General features: G+C 47.3%; 1 long non-coding RNA gene across 3 annotated transcripts in view; it reads right to left on the bottom strand.

The window, feature by feature from the left end:
- Positions 1–1,722: 1,722 nt before the first annotated feature.
- LOC144728017 (uncharacterized) overlaps positions 1,723–22,638 on the bottom strand; it is a 32,744-nt gene continuing 11,828 nt past the window's right edge. Inside the window, exons 2-5 of one of the 3 annotated variants that reach the window (XR_013587469.1) lie at positions 16,480–16,557; positions 11,274–11,354; positions 9,138–10,015; positions 1,723–9,016 (exon numbers count right to left, since the gene is read on the bottom strand). This is a non-coding gene — a long non-coding RNA (uncharacterized LOC144728017). The remainder of the gene's footprint in view (positions 9,017–9,137; positions 10,016–11,273; positions 11,355–16,479; positions 16,558–22,638) is intronic. The other 2 variants (XR_013587470.1, XR_013587468.1) reach the window with 2 other exon arrangements.

Genomic DNA, 22,638 nt, shown 5'->3' with positions numbered 1-22,638 from the left:
CAGAACGCTCCGAACAATCGTCGCGAAACCCTCGGCCAGACTTTCTTGGATAAACGTTTCTGTAAATGTACTGCAGGATGAGGGCCTCCCCACACTATGATTGTCGTGGGTGTTATTTGACCATACTTCACCACGTTGGTCAGTGTCGGTTTAAGGCAGGATTCATGGACATGGGATGATAGTATAGTACAAGAAAGGACTGTGCTGTACTGACCTCTAGTGCCCACAACATAGCCCCACAGCAACCTATAACGCCTGATTTATGATTGGTGGTCACCTACCTACACATCTAAATCAGCTCACTCTGCCCGCCCGTATGTCACGTGACTTGTGTGGTCCCCCCCCCTATTCTAAAACCCTCCCCTCTCCCCACCCCAGAGGTCGCAATCGGGTACCCGGTACCCGGCTACCCGTACCCAGCCGGGTACGGGTAGGCCGTGAGTCACTGGTGAGTAACCGCTTGTCACTCATTTCCCAACGTCTTGTCTCTTCTCACAATTCAAGTTCCTAGAATCAACCCACCCGCGTCTGCAACATGGCTTCATCCCAGAGGTCGCAATCAGGTACCCGATACCCGTACCCTACCCGATACCCGGTTACCCGTACCCGGCCGGGTACGGTACGGTTATCGGGTATCCTAACCGGTGCGGGTACGGGTAACCGTTTGCGACCCTGGTGCGGCCGGGTATGGGTAAGGAATCAAAACCCGTTTGCGACCTCTGCCCCACCCCCTGTGAAAACAAACGCCGTTCTATTCAGCAGCGATAAGGACCTTGCGTCAGCCTCTTCCTCCCTCATCTCCCCCCCCAACCCCCCCCGGTCTCTTTCAATCTTTTCTCTCTCATTTTCCAATTCCCTCTCTTCTGTCTTCCCTTTGCCATTCCCTTTTCTTCGATCCCGGTACATTATATCCTTGACTCTACTCCCCCTTGCCGTGGTGTGGCATGGCTAAAAGGGTTGCTCGTGCACCCGACCCCCCCTACTTGGCTCCTGATCTCTTGACGAGGCTGGGCACATCCCCGGCGGTTTGGTCCCTTGGGTAAACCACTGGCATCAGTCTTGCGATTATCAATCCGATTCACCGAGGAATAAACTACGGAAGACCTTCGATTATCTGCGCCGACGAGGAAGATGGCTGCAGGATTATTTTAAAATCACACAGATAATCCAAAAATATATATTTTCCGCAGATCTCTAGGCCAAAGACCACTAATATACGACCGACCGATCGACGCGCGTGCCGAGTGATAACACTTTCCTGCTCCCGTGCAGAAGACTACACCCACTAAGTGGATAGCAGAGCCACGCCAATCAAACTCCGCCCAATGTTGTAAAGATATGCAACTCCTGTACTGTAGGGCGATCATGTGGATTTCGTATGAATCGGAGCACATTTCTTCGGGTTTAAGCACGTGCATTGTAATTAACATATCCAAGAATAACAATGCATAACCTTTTTTGGATTATTAATTTGGGCTTAAGGGAAAATCCACGAGTTATTAATTTCTCAAAATCTCAGGTGCACGTTTAAGCTGCAAAAATCGGATAAACCGCACGCGGATAATCAAGAGTCTGCTGTATTAGATAACTAAAAGTTGAATTTACTTTTAATTAATCAATACTATATGGATATCGAGATTGCAACAGGCCTCTTAAAATCGTTTGTGCGCGGGTGTGGGGCTCCGCTTTTTTCTCTTTCACGTGGCCCTGCTTAACGGCAGCTGGCGGCGGGGGGGGGGGGCGCGCGAATGACTTGTGCATGCAGGGGTCAGAGTTGAGTGCGTGGGAGTCCCAGGGGGCGCCGTGGTCATTAACCCCGACACGTGCGAGAGAGCGCAGCTCTGCTCCACTACCAACGGCGCCCGCACGCTCACACTCGGCAAATCACCGCTGTTTACCCATAACAAACAACACTCACACACCCTCTGCTACACACACAAGACACGAACTCGCAAATAACACTCGTGTTACACATTTTACACACTCGCCACTCATTACACAAGCACTCGCACACACGTATACCACATACACACATATATATATACTCTTAAAGACACACGCACTCACTCTCCTATACAAAAACCTACACATCCACACACACCACTCTTCGCTTACTAAATTGCACTCACACATAGACATTTTATTCTCATGTGGTTAACAATGCCATTGGCTAAGAAAAATCAGAAAAGTTTAACAAGGTTAAATCATTCCCTCTAATGCTGTTAGAGCAAGTGGTGTTAACAAGCATTTGTGAAGGCCTGCAATGCACAGAAGGCCAGCCACCATGCCGACCGCCTTCGTCTCCCCAGTACTAAGTTTTACACACCGCACCAGGTACTAATTTAAGGCCGAGTCAAACTAAGGGAGAGGCCCTGGATCAATTAAAAGAGACTCTCATCACCGATATTTTCCACGAGTGGCATTGTAATGCATGTAGCTAGCGCAGTGCGCTAACCACCACTCGCCACTGACAGCCAAGACAAACCCATTGATGTCGGGACCCCACCTCTTCCCAGAACGTTTTTTTTTCCCTGGCCCCGAATCACAACACATGTTTTGCACTCATGCTTCAAATGGTGCGGTCGCGCGCCTGAGTAAGCGACTGAAAATGTTGTTTAGTCACGAGTCGTGGGCAGCAGCAGCAGCACTTCCCACCACCACAATCACCTCTCATTACCACCACCACAACCAGCACCCACCATGAGTAGCAAACCTCCCACGACCAGAAACCACCACCTCCCACTGCAACTAGCATCACCACCATCTCACACAAATGGCACCACCACATGCATCACCAACTGACCACCGTCACCAGCATCAACACAACACTCATCAGCTCCCACACCACATACATAAGCTATATATTCATTATTTAAATTATTATTGTAAACCTTAAATCATTGCCGATTTGTAAATATATAAAAATTACATGACTAATGATTATAACATTTTGCTAAACGACACGATTATTGTGGATCGTATATATCGTACTATGTATCGTAGTATTACCATATAACACCCTGATAATGAACCGGAGAAAATGTGATCTTTCTATGTTGTCCAATAGACACAACGAATTAATTTTAATTTCAAATAAATGACACTTGATGGATTCCATCCAAATCACACGGAGTTACAATAAAGATGCTGCTGTAAAATCAAGGACGCTGCTTTCAACCAGTAAGGGCCATCAAAGGATTTACTTCTGAAAAGGGGCAATAAGTTACCACGGGAATGATTCGACGGGAAAAAAAAAACCACAGGTAATTTGTATTTCGGGGTCCAACAACTCTTAGATTTTGGTCAAAAAATTACCCATCTTATTTGAATTATAACCGAGCGATTCTCATTCAAATTAGTCCAGCCATTTCTTCCGCTTCTTAAAAACAAAACCTCACGGCCGGCGATTGCATTTTCCAACTGGGACATCCCACACTAAATTCCAAGGTCTAGACCGCCCACCCCCAATGCCATCTCTGCGGTCCTCAAACTTCGGTGCACCGAGTCAGGAGCCCCCATCGCCTTTGCGACCCAGACTCTCTCTCTCTCTCGGCACGCAGAGCTACAGAACACAGCGCAAGCGCCAACTCCGCGCAGCACCCCGCTCCCACGCACGCGTGGGGGCAGGCAGCAGGAAACGGGGTCAATCAGGGGCAGGAAGCGACAATCAGCGCGGGCGCGGGGGTCACGGCGTTAGGCACGGGGGAGCCCTGGGACGGCGCAGCGATAGGTGCCACACCAATTACCCACTTTCACGGCCCAGCATCGGCTGGGGGTCAAGGGGCAAACACGGAAGGGTGGCAAGGGGCATCAGGCCATCGCCACCACCACCACCGATTTGGGAGAAAACGCAGCTGCCGGCGATGGACAGGTCTTGAGTTGGTGGGCAAACTTCAATTCGATATTCAGATGTGGCAGTTGGGCAGGGCGCTACAAGGAGGTGTAAACATGGCACGCGCAAACACTGGCCACGAAGAATTAAAACGGGTTGCGGGTTTAAACATTTTGGATACATGTAGTCCGAGTTACGATATTTCGATCTTACGATGGCAATACGACAAAATTGCCATCAACAACCTAACATCGTTCAAGTATGCAGACAGACAGAATCTTGGCGAGTACAGTACAATATGATACGTTACGACACGTTCAATGCATGTATGATACGTAGCTTTAGCGATTTCATGTTAGGGTTACCACGATATGATACGTTCAATGAATGTTAAAAGTTTTTTTATAGCAGATAGGATTGTTTCCTGAAAAAAAACTTTCTATTCAATTGCAGTTCATATCGGTAGGCTAAGAATTTACCTTGGTTTTTTTTTACTTTACATTTTACTGTGCAAAACAGTATTGTAATTAATAAATACATACACTATATAGTTTATATAGTACGGTACTGTAAATTTCTCTGTTTGCTATTTTTTAAGACTCCTGGGTAGGCTAGGCCATCTTCGACTTACGAGATTTTCGACTTACGATGGGGTCGTCGTAACGCATCTCCATCGTAAGTAGGAGGACTACCACTTAAAGACAATTTCGGATCTTTACTTTTCTCTTCAGATCGTTGGCCCTTTTACACAGCGGGTAATAACTCAACCTTAGATTCGCACGGTTGGCTACGTACGGCGCGAAAGAAATTCAACCTACAACCTCATTTTCTCCAAAATAAAGCAGCCTCACTCGATGCCACATGAGAGCCCAGGAAATACACAGGGCAAATAAAAATCACTTCTTTTCATGGTCACACTCTCGGGTCTCTTCAAAAAAACAAGGATCCATCCGAGAAGTTGTATGTAGGCCGTGTTTTCCGTATTGGACAGACTAATCGGAAACAGATAAAACATTCCTACTGCCTACGATACCGGGAACAGCGGTTTTTCCACGAAGCGATTGGGCCCCCGTCACAGGAATGTGGAATTACCAGCACTGGTTTAGAATCATAATTGGAGAGGAGTACCACTCAACGCTCATGTGCGGGCAGCACACTTTGATTTGTTTTGCACAGAGCTCCTTTCAACTTTCCTTCGTAAAAAATTGCATGAAAAGCTAAAGAAATACGAGGGATACGCCAATAACCAAAACACAATACGCACGGGGGGGTCGTATTGGTTGAAAACTGAAATACTTCGGGACAAAAAAAACTTCGCAAAATAAACTTCAGACATTTTTCAAAGGAATAAATTTCGAAAGATTTCAGGCCAATAAAACTTCTGCACATCTGATTGCGAGCGGATTTATTTTTTTACAAGGGAACAGCACATTTTAAACAAAATGTTTATTAACTCGTAATATTTTGCTCGTTCATCCCCCACCAACGCAACCCTATTGCCACGGAACATGAGACAAACATCAATTCCAGAATGTGCATGCGCATAAGACACGCAAGGAGCAGCGGCTCAGTGGTTCGTGCAACTGTGCCGAGTTTTGATTCCCGAGTTTGATGGCTACGGGCAGCATCAGAGGCGAGCGGCATTCAAGCCTCTCCCGGGCTGCAAGCCAATCACCAACCCGCACTGACCAATCGTGGTGAAGTATGGTCAAAGATCCCCCCTCCCCCCCATATATAACTGACAAGGCATAGAAGGAATAGGCATTGATCCAGCAGTGGATTGGCAAACAGCTGTACGTGTTAAAGGGAGGGGTGTCTTGGAAGAAGAAAAAAACGATAAACCCGCAAAATTCTCACTACCCAGAAAGTAGAAAGATTTTTGTTGAGAGTCGGCCAATTAACTGGATGAAAGAGTTACTTATTTCGCTCAATGTGCAGCCGCCATCTGCGGGCTGATTAGACAAATAATTTTAATACAATCAAAAGCGGACGGTGAAGCGTTCCAATGAAGCTTAGTATGCCGGTGTCTGATTTCTGTGGGTTTTCAAACTTTTTCCATGATACCCTCTCAATTATTAAAACTACTACGAGAGATGCCCATAGGCAGACACACCCCCATCCACCATTCCATCGCTTGCATTGGCATCTTGACCTAAAAGTGCTCCTGTCTTTGTGACAAAAACAACTCCGATTGGGCGCAAGTTTCGCCGGTAACCAAATCACTGGGGCAATGTACCCGATCCAGTCTGGATAGCCCTCGCATGTGTGACCACCATGCACGAAAAGATTGCCACAGGGCTTGCAAGGGCTATGCAGTGGAGCTACGTGGTACACGGCAGAGGGCGGTGCAGCCAACTTCATTGTTGTCCTGTACTTCTATGCTTCCACAAGTCTAACTCCACACCTTCACCTACAACCAGCAATGACCAGAATGGTTTTTTGTTTAGTTTGTTGTCCCTCCGCTACACTTCTGATTAGCAGGGTTGGCTACGTAAGGTGCGACAGAAGGTCAACATGCATACGTGGTGCCGATCTGGTACTGGGGATGCCCAACTTACCCCTTCCCCAGCCAGAGCCGGACGGGCGTGGGGAGGCCCTCATCTACCAGTCGATTGACGAATGGCTGCGCGTCTTCCCCAAGCAACTCAACAAACCAACTAGAATTTGGAACTTCCACTTGTTGCTTTGTTAACGGTTGGAAGTGCGTCTCTGCATTGGCTATGTCCGCCCATATGTCCATAGCAAGGGGAAAATCCAAAGAGAACCAACTTGCAGTATAAAGTCGTAATGGGATTCAGGACTTGCGCTCGAGAAAACTGGGCTATATTAAATCACAGGGTTGCCAAATCGTTTAGAAGACACGGACCACAGCAAAAAAATACGCAACTATTATTCAAATACGCAAACTCGTTTTGCCCCCAGAGCTGAACGTCGGCTTCCAGACTGATAATTAAAACACCTCCACAGATAAACGCACGTTGGAAAGTGTTACACAACCACACATCTTTCCGTAACTTGGGTTCTATTGCAATGTTCTGCACGATCCGCGTCACCGAAACTCCACCACGTTCTACGCAAGTCAGAAGCACTCGCTCCCAGAGCCACCCCACACACCCTTACGTCCTCTTGGTTAAAAAAGAAAAGAGCACTTCTGGCGTTAAGGGCCTCCAGGTGAGGGAGCTCTACAGGGCCACTCTGTACCAGGTTATTTTGGCCTACTCTTCAACGCTGGCCAATACCGTCTTGGAAGAAGAGGTGGTAGTCCCCCACGCTTCGACGCGCCACACGAGGCCTGCGCCGATGGGCGAATGTCAAGGACCCATTTATAGCCCGCGCTGCCGGCTTGGGCAGAGGCCCGGGCGATTTGAAGAAATCTGCACCGTTGTTTGTACTGCCGCGCCGGATGACGGGATCGAACCGGAGAGACTTCTGCCGGGAACCATTACACACCAACCAGCACCTCTAGGTTGGGTTTGCGCCCCAATTAATTTGTTTGCAGCGTCGGCATTACGCAGCAGCGGCAGGCAATGCAACGCAAATGTTAACTAGGCACGTGCCAGTACAGTTAGGGTCATGGTGACCTTTGCGGTTTTATTTAGTTTATTTTTGAAGCGCTGCCTTCGTGTACCGATCACGACTGTAAAAGGGACATGCCAATAACCAACTCCACCAATGCGGGCGTTTTATCTTCCCAGTGTCAAGGCTTGTCGTCTTGAAAAGTACAAAAAAAGCAAGCGGTTTGCTTACGAAGTTAGTTAATTAAAAATGTCAAAGCAGACCGCACACTAAACAAACATGTAATTAAATATAAAACATTGGATACATTTCTATTCCATATTGCAGCATCTTCAGACACTTTACGATAAAATAAATACGTGATAAACCCTACACCACATTATATACAAACAATAACATCAGTCGATAGTAACTGGTGTAAAATTATAAAATTACGTTTTGAAAGAGCTAAAAGACCGACTTTTAAATAGTTGACTCCATGCTTATAACGCTATATTTTTGTTTTATCTGAAAACAATTTATTTTTATTTTGCCATGCCATTCCCTCCCACCACCCAGCCCCACCAAGAAATTTCAAAGGGTACAAAGTTTTATCTATTTAGCACTTGAACGTCTGCCTGTGAAAGCGATCTGCGGATTCTGAAGAGTGTGGAATACAAATATGGCATTGGAGTTTCAATATCGTGACCGTGCGGCACTAAAGCCAATGGAAAAAAAAACGGTACCTTCTTACGTATCGCTTAGTTTTAAGTAGTTAAACAAACGGGTTTTTTCTATATACTATTCAAGATTCATATCACCGAATTATTTTAGTATAAAATGTATATTTGTGCCAGTTAGCAAGATCTATGTTTGTATACAGTATACACACACACACACACTATAATAAATACGTAAAGATACAAAACGCAAGTTTGAGTTTACACAAGTAACTTTTAACAGCGGTCGAAGCTGAACTATTACCGTATTCTCCAGATTATAAAGACGCACTACAAACTTGTCCTGGGATTTAAACAAATGTACAATACACAAAATCTAGAGAATATGGTATACGATGGAAATTTTAATACACACCAGGGTATTTAAAATGCTTGACAATACAACGCTAACAAGTTACGAGTCTACGCCGATGCCTTTTAACACCAGACATTGAGCTGCTGCCAGCTTGCACGTGTACAAAACCGATCTCGCACAAAAGGGACTCAAAACAAAGATCAACATGCGCATCTCCATCTGCACCGAAATGTGTTGGAGGGTATTTTAAAATGTATATTACCGACTTCCGCAATTTAGGTGAAGATTTTAAGAGAGAATTGTCCATAATGCAATCGACTCATTCTTATGTAAAATAAAATGGGTTTCAAAATGTTGATTTGTGGCCTTACAGCAAAGCTCTGCACGAAACATCACCAATGTTTATATACATATATATATTTCTCATTCAGTCGATTATTTTTATATTGGATGCCTTTAACAAAGACAAATTATGCGGTTGGAAAATTTTAGGTCGAAAGTTTTGTGCGTGCAATTTAGTGTGCATACATTGAATAATAAAAAAGGACTTATTCTTTCTGGCGTAAATACAAATATTAATATGTTCAAACATCAACTAGACACCAACTTGCAAGGCATCATGTCTATGGCAACCACACGTACTTGTGGTAAAACCTAGAGGTGTGGACTCGAGTCATGTGACTTGGACTCGAGTCAGACTCGAGTCATGAATTTGATGACTTGCGACTCGACTTGGACTTGCATAACAATGACTTTGTCCCACCTCTGGTAAAACCAAACAAACATGCTTTTATAACGTATGCGTTGTTCTTGAAGCTCATTGCCCTACATCAGACATCCTTCTTTATAGCCTGGTCTCACCATTCGCTTGACCAAAGACCGCCAAAAGTCGAGCGGGCAGCACATAGACAATGCAAAAACCAAAAACATAAATAAGCTTAGGTTCCGGCAGTTAGTGGGCATGCAACTTGGTGCTCGACACCAATGAACCTACTCGGCACTGTTTATGAGCTCGACTCCAACAAAGTATTAAATTGTAGGAAGGTAATAAGTTCAATGCCACTTCCAATAATAAAACACCCAATAACCGCTTTGAAAACCTTCGCATAATCAAAACCCTCCACCATTGTTGGTGGTGTAGGTGGTGGAGGAGGTAATGGCCGTGGCAGTAATGATGGTGGTGCATTAATACCTCGTGATGGTGTACTAGAGATGCTATTCTTGCATAGGGCAGGAGATAAATGCCAATGGCGAAGTCCACTCGGCAGGAGAGGGCTTCAAGACAGAATGTGTAGTGGCCGTTAATGTGTTGGTGGTGGTGGAGTAGTGGCGCTTATGATGGTGGTAGTAGTGGTGGTGCATTAGTGCTCGTGATAGTAAGTGGCGATTGTCATGGTGATGCAGTGGTGTTGCTGTTGGTGGTGGCGTTAATATATTTATGATCGTGGTGTAGTGGTGGTGGTGAAGTTGTGTAGTGGTGGTAAAAAGCGGTCGTTCTGTAGCGATGGTGGTGTTGTCTCTCACCGTTAACCGACGTCTCCGACTGCCCAGGGATGCATCTGCAGGAAGCCATCTCGCTCTGCCGCAATGAGTCAGCCCTGCAGGGTGGGCAGATGATAAGGTCGCTGCATGGTCCAGCGGCATTCCCATCGGCTGAAACCGAAAGAGCATGCGGGCCCCGTCAAAACATTTTCCCCGACTTTGGTTTTTGTTTCCGTAATGATGAGTGGTGTAATACTTTACTACTGGGTGGCAACGGTGGTGCTGGATCAATCTCCCGAGAGACTGTTTGTGGGGCGTTGTCTGACCATACTTTGCCACGCTGCCAAGTGCAGGTTGGTCATCAAATGAGGACCAGCACCGGCGCAAATATCGCTTTGCTGCTACGGATGTTCACTGCGGCTGGAAATTAAACTATGTTTGCCAAGTTTGGATTGAACTATTGCAACACCTTCATACACAACCCAATTGTGTAATGGTGAAAAGTTAGTGTCAAAAGGAAGGTTTTATTTCCTGTGATTATATCGGGCATCTCAGTGACATCAAGTGCCCTTGTATCTTTTCATTTAAAGCTTTCGTGACTGCATGGATTCATAATATTGGTTCTTTCGGTAAAGTCACGTAGAAGGGAAACAATTAAATAATAAAAATATAAAACAATAAAATTCTCAAGACGTTGACTGCAACACAATCATCATCAGGTGTGAAATCCACAGCAAGAAAATTGTGGATTTCACACCTAATGATTGCTTGTGTTGCAGTCAAAACGTTGTGATAATTTTGTTTTATATATTTTTTATTTTATTATTTCCCCTCTACGTGACTTTACCGAAAGAACCAAGAATATGCTCTTACATCATTATTGCTTTGATGTCATTCCAACTGCTAATACAGTCTATGGCTCAAAAGTAAATTCCATGTCTCCCAATGAACTACTTTAACCATTTCCTTCCTTTCAACTTTTGATAACATTTGTAGTAAAGAAAGCAACGGCAGCAACTTGTGGATTTAGTTTTGTTAAAACGTACAGGATGCATTCGTATACGTGAGATCAAACAACCCCGCACGACCGACATCCAGAAAGTGGGTTGACAAGAGGGCCGCCAATGAACGAAGCAATTGCAAACGTGCGCACGGTTTTTAGACAAATGCAAAATAGCGGTTCAGTGCAGGGCGAGCAAAGGCGAACAATAAAAGGAGAGGAACTTCTGACAGCTGGCCTGTGAAAAGGGACTGCAAAAGAAAAAAAAAAGTCATGGGGAAAAGACAATGACGGCAGCCGATTCGTCGTAAGCATCGTTGCAGGGGAGCAAATCTTCAATCCAAACTCGCCGTGAATTTTCTACAGCCAAATTCAGCCCCCACCCCCTCGCCCGCCGGTTAAAAAAAAAGAGAAATTTTCCATCCTCACTTTCTTTTTGACGTCGTTTTGTTGTGGCACCGTGGCGGCCGATTCACGTTTCCCGATGCTCGTGTAACTCAGGATTATTCCCTACAAATGGGGGAGGGTTTCAAAGAAAATCGTTTGCCGAGAGAGGTTTTTTTTTTCGAGTCCGACGTAAAAACGATGCAACTTAACCGGCGTTCAAAGAGAGTCCTCAATTTGTTTTATTTTACGTAATAATTTAAAGGATACCGCTAAGATGCAACGAACAACGCAAACTGTAGAGGCTTGATGGTGGTGGTGACGGTGCCGATGTACGGTATTATATTCTCATTGAAATTGTCGCGTTATTTTAACAAGAGACCAAGTCTTTCTTGAGCTTAGATTAACGTAATATAAAAAATATATTTTTCATTGCTTAACGCATCTGTTTATACTTCTTCTAGAGGCCTGGCAGCTGAACTTTGTTGGATAGCTAACTTTCAAAAGCAAGGCTGCAACATTTCATATTTGTATACTGTAGTCACAATTTTGCTTTGATCTAACATTTTACATGTATGTTTTATATAAAACTGTGCATTAGTTGAGCGGCACATTACACTGGAATTATTCTTTGAACGCTTCTAAACTTCTCGTTTCGCTTACCAAGTTATATTCAGTCATTTACAAAATTCTCACGGATTACACATTTAGTTTCGCACAATTTTAACGTTCCCATATCGCAACAGCAATGTGTGTCGCTGCTCTGCCATCAAGAATATTTTGGGAAGAGAAGTCTGAAAGAACGAAAACAGGCCAACCCAAAAACCTAAAAAAAATTAAACTTTTTAAAGTTCCTCACGCCAGCAAAGTCATCCGGTGTTGCCCAATGTTCATGTAACTTTAGAGGTGCTCCACAATTGTCCCGCAGCGAGAGGCCCGATTCACGATGACCACACGCCTGAACTACGTGGGCCCGGGGGGGGGGGGTAGCGGCTGATGTTGCTACTCCGGCTCAGCCGTTTACGCAACAACATCGAGGCGATGCAAATAAACAAACAAGCAGTGACACGCTGGCGACCGGCGGAGAAAGAGAATTCTCCATTTTTTTTTAAACAACCCAAACACGGCCAGAGAGACGCCAACGCGTCCCCCGCCTCGGTCACTCACGACCTCTTAACACAGAGGTGTGGAAACTTTTCCTTTTACCGAGGACCAAATTGGACTTGAGAATATCCTTTCCATTACCACGTACACCTCAGTAACTTCCGGCACTCCAAGAGACCCTTGCGAGGTTGACGGAAGTGACCGAGGTGTGTTCTGACCAGGTAGAAAATATTTCCCCAGCTGGTGCCCGAGACGGACGACAAAGTTGCTTGCGGCGATGGATAAACATCGTTTGGCAGGCCGTTTCGAAGCGGTTACCCCTCAATGTAGCAGCGGACCGTTTGAAATGAGGTTTTGGGCCATATTTGGCTCCCGGGGAGGGCGGGAGGCGTTTTCCACTGCAGATGGCCACCACGGCAGTTTTCTGTCTCATCGCAGTCAAGTGCCAGGCGCTGGGTCAGAGTCCTCTTGTTCAAAAAGGTGTGGATTTCCCAACAGGGCTCCACGTGCACACACGCGTACATGCTTATTGTTAGGCTGTCAGCGGTGTAAGCTGTAGTTGCCTATTTTACCCAAATTACCGCAATTTTTTCATCGAGCACCGCCGAGAGCACTTTGAGATACTTGCGTTTCACAGCTTTACAAAGTAACTATTATCCTTCATGGATAAACTTTACTAACATATTCAAACTCTTGATTACCACAGCAATGGAGGCGGCCGTTGGTGGCGGGGTAAGAGGTTAACAAAAACACAGCATAATGCCAAGGTTAATAAATTAGGCTATACAATGTACCATAGTGTTTACCTACGCGGAGATTAAAGTAATGAAAGCAATCGCTTCACTTGCGATCACGCGGGCACAGGTATGACTAGCCCCCGATGGATTGAGGAGCGCCTAATAATTTGTGATGTCGTCATTATTTTTCAAGTGCAGTTAATCCGCAAACCCCCAAAAATCCGCCCGCGGATAACGAAATCAACCGTAAGTGCATTTGGCATCTCAAAGTTCTCTCTTTCTCCTTCCTCCTCAGATCAATTTGCCGGCTGACTAGAATGACACGTTTCCTAATTTAACACGTAGTAGATTTTCATAGCCAATTTGATTATTCGCAGTTGATTTTTGGCGTTGGGCCACATAAAAGATCTGACAAAATTGTTGGCTTGTATAGAAAATAAATGTGGTATAAATTCTCATTATTTTTACACCTATATTTAAATTGCATTGTAACGTATGTCATGCAATGTTTAAAACGACGGAAATATTTTCCTTATTGATTTTTAGTTTATGCCAGACGACAGATGTGGTCAGATCGTTATGTCAGCAGTTTAACCCAAAATATATTTTGAAAAAAAATTTCAATGTATAATTTTCCACCACCACTACTTTTGTGCGAGAATTTGAAGGCTGCCTTCAAATCTTATTATTACAGATTTTTTTATTCATTACATTATTTTTCCAAGCGGCTTTCGGTCAAGAGAGCCAAAAAGACAATTATTTTGTGATGCTGCAGTGGTGCACAACCCCAAATAACAAAGTCACGGCCGTCATTCACGCCGCCTTTAAAAAGTCGACAGGCAAAACGCCGCACTATTCCATCCTTTTCATTTTCAAGGCAGTGTTATTGACGCATGTGTAAAGTTATTTTAAATACAATAAATCAGGTCATTTTAAGTCTCAGTCGCATTTTTTTTTTTAAAAAGACCAAAATGTGTGCGAGTTCACAACTTGTGCGTTTGTATATAAAGCGTAGAATTATTCAAATTTCCGGAACAACCGTGCTAGCAAGAGCAAAAGTGTCAGTCCATGCACACGCAGGTTTAATTATTAGCTGCTCCTCACTCGTTAGGAGTTGGTGACTCTGTGTCCACGTGACCGCAAAACAAATTACCAAGTAAAGAAACACATAAAAAGGTTATATTTGTGTGTGTATGTATATATACACACACACACACATCCATGTGTGTGTATATATACAGTATACACACACACACACATGGTTAGCAAGTGATATTTGAACCGATCCTGGGCCTCCCCTTTCCTTTCCAACCCACATTGACCAGGGTGGTGAAGCATGGTCAAATGACCCCCATGACTTGACATTTAAATGAGGGGGGGGGGGCAGGAAGCCTTCTCACAACAGCAGATTGACAAAGGGCCGTGGTGCTTACTGCACATATGGTACAATGCGGCATGTTCATGTAAATTAATAAATAAATGCTGTGCTGTGGAGCTTCAACAAAATAAAAAATCAAATCGTTGAACGCGACTCCCAGTGGGCAGGTTTGCCCATTTATGTTCAACACAAAAGAAACGGCCTGCACCCTACTTCGCAAATTTTTTTTTTTGCTAGTTTCAAGTCCCACACAACACAAAAAAAAGGGGTTGGAAAAATACAGACATAACATCCCAATGTATGTTGAGCCAGGAAAGTAAATATAGGGTGGGTCATACAAGACTTTTCCGTATTTTTTGTCTTATATATAGATATATAAAAACAAGTCATACGTGCGGAATTAGTTACATATATATGCTAGAATCTCAAAGTTAATAATCTCAACTTTAAAGAGATATTCTGCAATTATTTTAAATTATTTAAACTATATCATTGCAACTCTACGTTTTAAATGCCATTTAGCAAGAACAAATGCCCACCTCAAATCGCCACTGCACAAAACAGAACAATTAATTCCATCGGTTTCACAAAGAAGTGGAGATCACCAAGCATTAATGACACGTGACATTTAAAAAGAACGAGTCAACAAAATAACCCAAAAGTCAACAACAATAACCACTTCATCACCTCTTGGGGGTGGGGGGGGTGTAAAACCCAGGGTTCGTTTTTTTTTACATTAATGGTAAAACCACAGCGGTCTCTAACCGGGGTGCCAACCCCACCATGGCTTCACGACTTCGATTCTCAGCAGATAGAAAACGCAGTTGAGCCATCAGGTGCATAACCGCGCGTGCTCGTGACAAATTAGGAACAATCTGAAACGTTATTTGGACAGAAGGCGATTAAATAAAACGCCTCTTCTACTCAAAAGCGACTCACAATTTCATCAACTGAGCAACCCCAACTCAACACGGGCACCGCGACCACCGACAAACACGGGACCATAAGCCCAAAATAAAGGCCCTTAACTCACCCCATTGTGTTCATAAGTGCAGTGTCCCACCCTTATTATGCACCCCGTGTCTCTGGCCTCCAGCTAAGTGATATGAAGGAGGACCAATGCCCGAAACGACACCGATCATTCCAAATTATTTTCCCCATTTGAGGGTCACAGTGCTGTTAACGAACTGAACGTGTTGGAGTTTTTTAGTTAGAGGCAAGGCCGGCTTAATGAGTGGGGTTTGTCTGGGGAAGAGAAGTTGTCCAGTTGGGCTAATTAATAGGAGGCCTTTGAGAGGAGTGCGGGGTCAGGTAGGGTTAAGGCAGGACTGGGAGAGAAGGGGGGGTCAGGTTGGGTTGAGTGAGGGGGGGGGGTCAGGTCGGGTTGAGGAGTGAGGGGGGGGTCAGGTCGGATTGAGAAGGGGGGGGTCAGGTCGGGTTGAGGAGGAGGGGGGGGTCAGGGTCGGGTTGAGGAGGGGGGGTCAGGTCGGGTTGAGGAGGAGGGGGGGGTCAGGGTCGGGTGGGGGGGGGTCAGGGTCGGGGTGAGGAGGGGGGGTCAGGGTCGAGTTGAGGAGGGGGGGTCAGGGTCGAGTTGAGGAGTGAGGGGGGGGGTCGGGTTGAGGAGGGGGGCTGGGAGAGAAGGGAGGGAGGGGTCAGGTCGGGTTGAGGCTGGGAGAGGAGAGGGGGGGGGTCGGGTTGAGGAGGGGGGCTGGGAGATAAGGGGGGGAGGGGTCAGGTCGGGTTGAGGCTGGGAGAGGAGAGGGGGGGGTCAGGTCGGGTTGAGGGGTGAGAAGCTTGGAGGGGCGGGGGTGGGGACTGGGGGGAGAGGGGGGTGGGGTCGGGGGGGGGGTGGCCAAAGCGACCAACAAAACCCCGCGGTGGCGGCCGCGACGCCCTTTTGTTCATTTATTTGCTTTCAAAAAAAAGACGTCGCTCACACGTGGCCACGCTCGCGCTACGTGTGACAATCAAAGCGCGGAGAAGGCGAGATGACGACATGGTCCCCGCCGTGTCTCTCTCGTGTGTTACTCACTTCACTGGACAACGATGAAGGTGGCGGCGACGGCGGCGGCGGTGGTGGCCAGCGGCGGCGACATCTGCGGCCAAAACTCTTGGGTGGTGGTGATGGGGGGGGGAGACACGCGGCACGGACAACAACAACCAGTATAAGACAACAACAACAACCACGAGGACACAGATTTGTTTTTGTTTGAAACCCACACAATGGGCCACACCCCTCGGAAATTAAAGACGCGCCGAGGTTGGCCGCTGACGGCAGAATCGAGAGCACGAAACGACACATCTCGGGGGGGGGGGGGGGGGAGCCCATTGTGACCCCTGAAAACGTCGGGGGGCCTCGAGAGAGAGCCCCCCCCCCAGTGGTGGCTGCTGCATCGACACATCGATACATCAGAAAATTCTAGCAATAGGACACGAGCCACAGGGGGAGGGAGGGAGGAGAGACCAGCGCAGAGACTCAAAACATCGAACAGTCGGTCGGGCGAGCTTACGAGTAACACCCACCCCCTTTTCTTGTCGTCGTCGTCGTTGTCATCCGTCCGTCTTTGTATCACTCGCGGCTAATCGTAGCGAGAGATATTGCGCGGAAATCGAACGGCAAAGCGGAAAGGGACGGACCGAAGCGACGCCGCTGCCGCTGCTGCTGCTTCGGTGTGAATTACGCGGGTTTGTAAAAAAAAAACCCACTCGTATTAACTTGGGGGGGGGGGGGGGTTTGGTACGAACAAAACATTACAAAAAGCTATAGCCGAATCCGTGTTTTTCTTTTCAAACAAGTTAATCAGATCTCTAAAAAAAAAACGCGCAAGCCACAGCACCATCACCATCATCGGCACTTCTTTACGTGCGCGCTGAGAATGTAATCGCTCACTCATTTCAAACACCAACAACGGGGGACAATTAGCCCGGCAGCGCTAAACAACATTTCCATCAACAAACAAACTCGACACAAAAACGTCGCGCGCCTCCGTTGCATTCGTTACCCTCCTCGTTCCATTTGCGACCCAACGAAACGTCCACCGATAAAGCAGCCAAACTAGCGCGCGATTGACGCAACGCATTTCACGCTTTAATCATTCGCAAAATGACACCACGTCTTTTAAAACGTCGGCCATACGCCCCCTCCCATTAAACCCACGATCACAAACGGCGCAACGACGACGTGTCTCTCCTTCTCCTCCGATGAGCGCGACCCGTTATTGTAGCCGATAAGCGGCTGCATCTCCACGCTGCTACCACAGCCTCCTCCTCCCAAGAAGATCGTTCTCCCTCCTCCTCCCAATGCCTGAGAGCCCCAAGTCAAAAGTGACGCCGCCGTCACGCAGAGAGAAGAAGCCCCGAGCCTTGCCCAGAAACCCGACCGAGTCAACCCACCAACTCCCTCCACCCACCACCACCACCAAAACTCGCTGTGTCCGGAGCGGACAGAGAGAGAGAGAACCACCCCACACCACTACTCCTCCCCCCTCGGTCCAATGGCAGAAGGGACGACGGACGAAGCAGCAGAAAGGACCCCCCCCCCACACACACAACCACCCAGCATCTCTACACTACACCCCCCCCCTTCTCTCTCGCTCGCATCGGCCACAAAGCGACGCGGCCATTGGAGGCGGTGCACGTTTCATATTCACGAGGAGCAGAGGCGCCGTAATGACGCGAGTGGAGGCGCAGTTGGGGCGATCGGGAAAGGGTTGGTGGTGGTGGTGGTCGTGGTGGTTGGTGGTGGTGATGGTTGTGACCGGCTGTGGTGGTTTGGAGTGGGGCATGTCCACTCTTTCCACCCCCTCCCCTCCGCCCGCCCGCCCGCTTCAGATCGCGACCACAACCAGGGCCGACAACCACGGGCTAGAACACGAACAACAAAACCTTTGAGATCGATAATAATCGCGATCGCAACTCGCCGCAAGCGAATGAATGGATCCCGCGCGTTAGCAGACACGGAACGCTCACCTGCCCCCCCCCGCCACGTGTGTGTGTGTCTATATAATCATGGCCACTTTCACACGTAAACGCGCTCGCAAACCGTGCGACTCACCCATCCACCCAACCAAATCCTCACACCGATTGAGGCCAGACGCTGCTGTTAGCGAGCGCCTATTAAGGCCCCCCCCCCCGAGTGTTTCCCCAGGACGTACCCGAGGTGACAACGCAGCAGACATTCAATGTCGATGAAGTCGACACGAGGAGGAGGAGAGGCCCAGGGCCAATCTTACACCATTGTGTGTGTGCGCAACTTGCGGTCAATAGTGCGCGGTTAGGAATCGAACCGAGGTCGCCGTTTGTCCGACGTTTCAGTTGGACACATGCCCCCCGGATGTCCGAGATGAAAGTTGTGCATACGGCACATTCAGAAACCCTGCCGTGTATACTGTATGCTGACGGTACAGACTGTATCTGAACGCGTTTGGAGAATTCTGTATCCGAAACGCGCCGCTTGATCGGCCCAACAGACTAATACACAAATACATGGAGACGAGTAAAAGGTGACGTTATTATCTTTACATCAGGTACTCGTTTTAGAAACGCTATTTATCAACTGCTAGGAATGAAGGCCTCACTACGCCGTATCGATTATTTGGGGCCGGGGGGAGAGCAACGATGACCATACTTCACCACGCTGGCCATCGCCGATTTGATCAGGGAATGCGACCCTGGATCGGTACAGGTGCCAGGCACTTGCAACTCATGTCAGCCGTGCGATCGGGAATCAAACTTACGCCGCAGCGCAGCGCGCTAACCACAGCGCCACCGCTCCCTACACCCCGACTTTGTTATACAAAGACAAAGATCACCCTCGTAGCATTAACAAACTACTGGGGCAAGCGCTCTTAGCAAGCACCTACGAAGGCCGGAACGGCACACGATGGGGGTGGCGGTGACCAACCACCACGCCCGGCCACCTTTGTCTCCCCAGTAGCCTGCAAACAGGTACTAATACGTGGCCAAGAAGCCGACCTATAGCGCTTACCCTCTCACCGTACGTACGAGCGAGCGAGCGCACACACACACATTCTGGGAATGGGGGCAACCAAGGACAGCCGTGCTACGAAGTAGTGGAGGAGGGTGCTTGCACGCTCCCCCTTCCGCCAGAAAACGACACAATCCGCTTTCAGAAGCACCTGCCATGCGCGCTCCGTGCCTTTGTCGCTGAAAGTTTTCCCAACCAGCGGGATGGACATTACAACAGCAACGAGTCAGTCCTGCCCCCCTACCCCCCCCCCCATGCATCTGCTATAAGTCACGCTTAATAATGGCAGTCGTGGTGTTAATATCGATCCTCTGTGGGAGGTTTGTGAAGGACGCTACTCGGCATTTGGAGGCAATCGCCCTACGTTACAATGTTCGAGAGCGGATGATCGACGCTCATAACAGCGAGCCGAGCACCGAAATGACACACAACTTAAACATGAGAAGCGCATTTCCCAGTAATCCCAGTCATGTGCAACTCATAACAAACCCCCAGAGGCTGTTAGCCCGACCTCGTCAGGGAGCCTTCGAAAACACACTTCGCTTGACCCCACACTGCACCTAGCCTGGCACAAGCGCCTTGGTGATGTCATCGTCTTTTCGCGGCGAATGACGGCTGTTACCGTACGACACAAAAACGTGTGCAGATATGTATGCTACCTAATCTCAAGGCCTAAAAGCGCATTAACGAAACGCAGCTTACACATTTTTTTTTTAAATGGCCACGTCCCCGAAAATCGTAGCGCTTCGACTCTGCCCACTTCTTCTGGGTCACGGCCGCTCCCAAGTGACACCAAACCAGCCATGGTTTTTGCAACAACAACAACGAGGAACAACAACAACAGACCCTTACCAGCTAAGAACAACGGACCTCGCGTGCGTTAACACGACACGCGTGAACCACCTGAAATTCGTGAGTATCCACAACATAAAATAACCTAAACGCACACATCCAGGGCGTTTGCACGACTCAACAACGCCCAATAAGACTCAAAGAGTCGAACTTTATGGACAAACAAACAACGTGTATCGTTGGTGAAGCTGCCTCGTTCCTTCCATGAAAGAACATCAGACCGAACATTTGCCGAAGACCCCAACCCGTGCGTGTGTCCATCGCCAAGGTCATTTCCAACGTCAAGGTCAACATCAGTCATCATCAAAAAGCTATTTATATCGGGCAGCAAAAGGCGATCCCATCGTGACCATGGGATTCGCCAACTGGATCTGCCAATGATGAGTCCACCATCGCGCCCAACGCGTTTTGTACAATTCCTGCCCCATCGGTTTCCCATCACTTGCAGTGTTAGAACTGGTTCACCGTCATCGCCACCTCTACCAGACAAAGGTAAACTACACCATTGGAACCTCATTTGCCAGTTAAAAAATATGATAATTGTTTTTTTACCCTTCTATCTGGCAACAAAACTGACACCTTTTTACAAGGAGCCTTGTTTGCATAGACCACAATACCTGCAGTCATAATGCAAACAAAAAACATAACTCTGATTTTAAAAAAGGTGTCAGTTTTGTTGCCAGATAGAAGGGTAAAAAAACCAATTATCAAGGTAAACTACAGTTACCGTAGCCTACTATACAACTTGGTTGTACGAGACTACAAAAAGGGTTCCTCAACCTAACCCTGGCTTGCGGGCCCGTCCACTGCCCCAACAGTGGCAGCAGCCACAAACCCGACCCACCCCCACGTTGCCACACGGACAGCGGAGTTCATCTCGGGCCACTCCACGCTGAATCCGCATAAGCGTCAGACCTCTGGGTCTCCCATTAAAAAGAAGTCTGAGCGCGAATTCTATTTGAGTATTCGAACGGTAAATCGCCCGTCTCAGTTTTTTTTGCTTCTTAATCGAGTAAGTCGTTGTCGCTTTTTGCCGATTTCCAAGATGCGAGGATCGGTTTGTGCAGCGGCCCACGATCGACTGTTGTCCCGTCCAGTTAATGACGCGATTGGGACAGCATCTGGGTCACGTGGGGCTGTCACACCGTGTCCTGATTTGTAACCGACGGCGAAAGCGCTATAACTGTGTATACAACCTTGATGATTCGAAGCTTTCGTGACTGCAGGAATCCATACTCTTTGGTTCTTTCGGTAAAGTCACGTAGGTAGATAGAATAATAAATCAATAGATCACGACGTTTCGATCGCCACACAAGCAACTTTCTTCAGGTGGGAGACGGCTGCTTGTGTGGCGATCGAAACGTCGTGATCCGATTACTTTTCTACCTACGTGACTTTACCGAAAGAACCAAAGAGTATATGTATATACAACACCTATCGATTTACACACCAGATCGATTTTCCAACTTTTGATCCAAAAAACGACGCTTGGTTCGAATAACCTAATCAACGCATCGGAAACCCGTGACTTTTCACAATGGTAGAAACGTCGTCTTGTAATTTTGGTTTAAAGGCCACACGCTTATTGACGAACGTGTCGAGTTGTGGACACATTCTAAGCCGTCCGTGACCACCCAAGTGACTGAAAAGGACGCAGATTCGTGTGAACGGGGGAAGAAAAACAATATTTCTGTACCGCGACATTTCTTCATAAAGCAAAGCTCGTTCCGACATAGTTTGAACCAAATATTCCTTCGGTTACCTGCAACTCGTCCTCTGCGATATCGATGGGCTTCGTATTTCCTTCCTGTTGCTGCCATGCTCACGGACCCGATCTCCCTTGTAAAATAGTCGGAAAACTGGCTGAACGGGATCATCCGTGCAGCAAATAAAATCATCTTTAACTCAGTCTTCACCTCTCTCTCCCGTTGTTGGGGATGGTCTTAACAATGAGCGCCACGCCCGCGTCTGTTCCAAACCACGGTGACGAAAACTGCATTTCGTGAAGACTACTCACTTTCATCCGCAGAAATCCCTACGCCAGGTGATTTTTTAGCTCACCTGCCATATTGGCTCGCCGTTATTGATGTTACGTTCAATCGACTGCTGGATCAAGACCCTCCTTCACACGCCGCGTCACCCAAAGGGGGTTTTTGTTTGATCATACTTCACCACGCTGGTCACTGTGGGTTGACGAGGTTTGTGGAGGGGGGCGACTGGTTCGGAATTAACTCGCTACTGGTGACATCGTGGCCAGGAAATGGAACTCTGGACGCTGGGTTCATTGTTCAATGCGCCAAGTTCCGACAACCACTGCGCCGACTGCTCCATCAGTTGAACCATAATCATATT

This window comes from Lampetra planeri, chromosome 27 (genome assembly GCF_965212315.1).
Source record: "Lampetra planeri chromosome 27, kcLamPlan1.2.h2, whole genome shotgun sequence".
NCBI lineage: Eukaryota > Metazoa > Chordata > Hyperoartia > Petromyzontiformes > Petromyzontidae > Lampetra > Lampetra planeri.
The sequence above is the reverse complement of the archived record's forward strand: the minus strand, read 5'-3'. Positions and strand labels throughout refer to the sequence as shown.